The 3,737-nt window shown below is 47.8% G+C and overlaps 1 pseudogene; it reads left to right on the top strand.

The window, feature by feature from the left end:
• The first annotated feature begins 2,556 nt into the window (after positions 1-2,556).
• On the top strand, positions 2,557-3,146 carry LOC115872288 (annotated as a pseudogene).
• The last annotated feature ends 591 nt before the right edge of the window (positions 3,147-3,737 follow it).

Raw genomic sequence — 3,737 nt, 5'->3', positions numbered from 1 at the left:
TCTCACAGGGAGTTAGTGTACCTGGCCTCCAATGATCTATTTATCTCCTTGGTGCCTCCAAATGAGGTCATCAAGCTGTGATCTGACTGACAGGCTAGACTCTACCCCTTCCCAAGTTGACAGGAGATTATGTAACTGCTACATCCACTATGCCACCCTGGTTTCTTCTGAGGGGAGTAGGCATTATAAAATGGCCATCAATAAGCCATCCTGGACTAAGACCAGGTTTATTTGACTTACACACATTTTTAAGTAATTGATAGCTTTATGAAATTGAGAGATTTCAGATTTAAAAAATCTCTTTGGGGCTTTTTTCCCCCCCACTTCTTATGAAAAAATCAAAGGTTCTTGCCAACAGGCTCTGTATTCCTGAGTGATAATGCTGAGCCAGAGTTTGAGTAATGGCTGCCTCCAAGTTGATTGTTTTTTATACCCTTCCCACTTGACCTATTTATTTTCCCTGCTTGGCCCCTGGACAACTTTAACTTTCCACTCAGACCACTGATCACTAACCTTGGCCTATCAGATACAAGGGGTCTACAAAAGACTCATATAAAAATGGAATTAATAAAACAGTATTTTTCTGGGTGCTTTTTGAAGCCCCTCATAAAACCAACCTCCCCTCTCCAGGTGGCATTTAAAAAGTCTTCATGATCAGGCTTATTCAGACTTATTACCTGTGACCATACTTCATTCAAAATTTACATATGTCTTCTTCCCAAAAAAGGTTCTTTATTACCCAACCTTAAGGACTTTATAACAAATATCAGCTATCTTACTTCACAACTTGGCCTAGAAGCTCATCCAGAATTTGGAAAGTATCCATAGAATCCTTCAACATTACAATTCGAGGTTTGAATTCTTTTACTCAATCTTTTCAGTCTGAGAAACCCTGAGTGCTTTCTTCCTTTCAAGTTTTCTAATTTTAGGTCTTTGTTTGCTTACCCACAAAACTAAAGCTGAGTCCCTCTGAGGCGACCAGGACAGAGGGTGAGGGGTAAAGTGACTGAGAGATTGAGGGCTAAGGAGAGCTATGCCTGTGTGCATGGCTGAGAAAAGGTGCTTCTGAACAAAGAAGAGTATCTCAAGTATTTGGACCCTGAATTATAGCCTGTTAACTTCCCTGATAAACACCATAATTGTTAGTATTGTATGTGAGTTCAGTGTGGCCATTGTAAAGAAAGATCAAATCCAGAAGAAAAGTAGAGAGTGTTATGGGAGAGATAATTGGTGTCGTAATTGGTAAACAAACCTCCACAACACAGTAATAAGTCTTGGGCTGAGACTGAATTTGATTCTCCATACTTATGAAGTGAAAGGAGGTCAGATGTGGCACCCAGGTCATTTCTACAATAATATAATCTCTTTGTTCCTCCACAGTCTAGCACAATGCCTTATTATTTAGCTAAGTATTGAATAGAAGTCTAAGGATCAAGCTTTTAAAGATCAGTGAGCAATAGGAACTTGTTATATGTTAGGCACTGTGAGCATATCATCTCTTTTGATTAGACATACCATGTTCTTACTATAAGACTGTTGGGTTACAGATCTGTTTTACAGATAAGGAAAAAGAGGGTTAAAAAGGTTAAGTGAACCTGCTAGATTTCACAGTGCTTTGCTTACCACTTCTCTCCTTATCCAGAAGTTTTCAGTCAACATCTAGTAAGCAGAACAAAGTTTCTCCACATACTTAGGTTCTGACCTGGAACAACAGTTGCTATAAATAGGGCCATCCCCATGCTTTATTCCACCACCTACCTTGAAATGGTCCATTCCCCTTGTCTTTCCCATCTTCCCCTAGAAAAGGGAGCATTTTTGCAAATAGGCTTCCAGGAATAGAGATTTAGGACCTGGATTCTGCAGCTGTGCATGGGTTATGCACCACGATGACAACCCTGCTTTACCTTCAAAATGTCTTTTTATCTTCAAAAATCAGAGTCATCAGTTCCTTCGCTTGCCCAATTTTCCAAACATGGCTGCCAATAATTCCTCTTATTCCTGCAAGTGCTAACCAATCCTCTTATCAAGCTCACTGCCATTGAGTTTATTCTGACTCATAGTCAACCCCGTGGGCAGGGTAGAGCTGCCCCTGTGGGTTTCTGAGACTAATTCTTTAGGAGAATAGAAATCCTTGTCTTTCTCCTTCGGAGAAGCTGGAGGTTTCAAACTGTTGACCTTAAGGTTAGCAGCCCAAACACATAACCACTATGCCACCAGAGCTCCTTTCTCTAATCAAGAGGCAGAATTTATTTACTCTCCTTGAGGCTGGACTAGCCCTATGGTATTCTTATGCCAATGGAATGCAGGGAGCACGAGAACTGATGGTGATGATGTATACACAACTCTTTTTAAAGGCAAGTTAACTATGGAAGTGTACGGTATGTGAATATTATATTAAGAAAACAATTTTTTATAAAAAGAAAGAAAGTGCGCCCTCATCCCGCCTTGCGCGTGCACAGACGATAAACCAATGCCCCAGAGTCGAGGCGCTGGTTTGGTGGTGCGCTTTAGCTAAGTCGCACGTGAAGGGTAGCAGTGACTGGAGTCAGACCAGCCATGGCAGGCTCAGGCAGCTTCTCGTCCTGGGGCAAGCATCTGCTCAAAGCCGGCCTGAGGGCCCTAGTGGTCCTCGCCCTCCTCCCTTGGCATCATCCCAGTCCCACCGAGACTTCGCACTGGTCACCAGGCCAGCAGAAGAGGGAGGTCTCGGTGGATCTTGTGACCCAGATCGGCCGCTCTGTGCCGGGGACCCTGCAAACATGCACCTGGTGTCCGAGACCTAGTCTCAGGGGCCATCTCCTCAGCTAGCCCTGTGGCCTTCTTTGCTCTGTCTGGGATAGTCGCACAACTTCTGAATGCCTTGGGGACAAATGGGGACCACCTCACACAGGGCCTGAAGCTGAGCCCCAGCCAGGTACAGACCTTCCTGTTGTGGGGCCCTTCGTCCCTGGTCACCTACTGGTCGGTGCCCGACCCCTCCACCTGGGCCCTGCTACTCTTGGCTCTGCTGACCCTCTACGCCCTGCTGAGCTGGCTCACTGGCACCCTGGCCTCCAAGGCCCAGCTGGAGGCCAAGGTGCGGGGGCTGGAGAGCCAGGTGAAGGGGGTGCGCAGCCAAAGCGCCCCGGAGCATGGAGGAGGAGTAAGGAGGGCCCCGGCAGTGCTGCCTGCATCCCACCATAGGGCTGCGTTGCTTCCAGCTGCACAGCCTCCCCACCAGTGCCCAGCCTGTTCGTGCCCTGTCTCTGGGCCTCCAGAACCTACCGCCCTAGCCAAGCAAGAGGAAGCCTGTACCCCTGCTGGTGCTTAGGGTCCCAGGCCCTGAGCCACTCTGGCTTTTCACACCCCCAGGCAGGTGGGAGGGGTTCAGCTCCTACTTCTGCCTCATCATAAGGCCCCTCCCCTCCCTGCTGGTCTTTCTCGCTTGGTCTTCCGGATGGATTGTCCCTTCCAAGCCACCCGCTCCCTTCCTGGTGTCCTCTGTCTTCTAGCCCTGCACTCCAACCAGGCCACGGCCTCTCAAGGCAGGCCCCTGTCCTCCTCATTGCCTGGTGGTGGGGAAGGAGCTGGGCCTGGGGCGAGGACATACACTGAGCCACTGAGTCTGTTATAAGTGCCTTAATCTGAGCCCTGTATGGCAGCAAGTGGACTGTGGCTGCTTTGTGTCCAGGAGAGCAGTCCCCTCAGAATCCTAGTTCCCCTTCAGCCAAAGCAAAGAGGGCTGCAGCCTACAGGGG

Source organism: Echinops telfairi, unplaced genomic scaffold (assembly GCF_000313985.2).
Source record: "Echinops telfairi isolate 266 unplaced genomic scaffold, ASM31398v2 ScPeMD7_7422;HRSCAF=8460, whole genome shotgun sequence".
In the NCBI taxonomy this organism is placed as follows: Eukaryota; Metazoa; Chordata; class Mammalia; order Afrosoricida; family Tenrecidae; genus Echinops; species Echinops telfairi.
The sequence above is the reverse complement of the archived record's forward strand: the minus strand, read 5'-3'. Positions and strand labels throughout refer to the sequence as shown.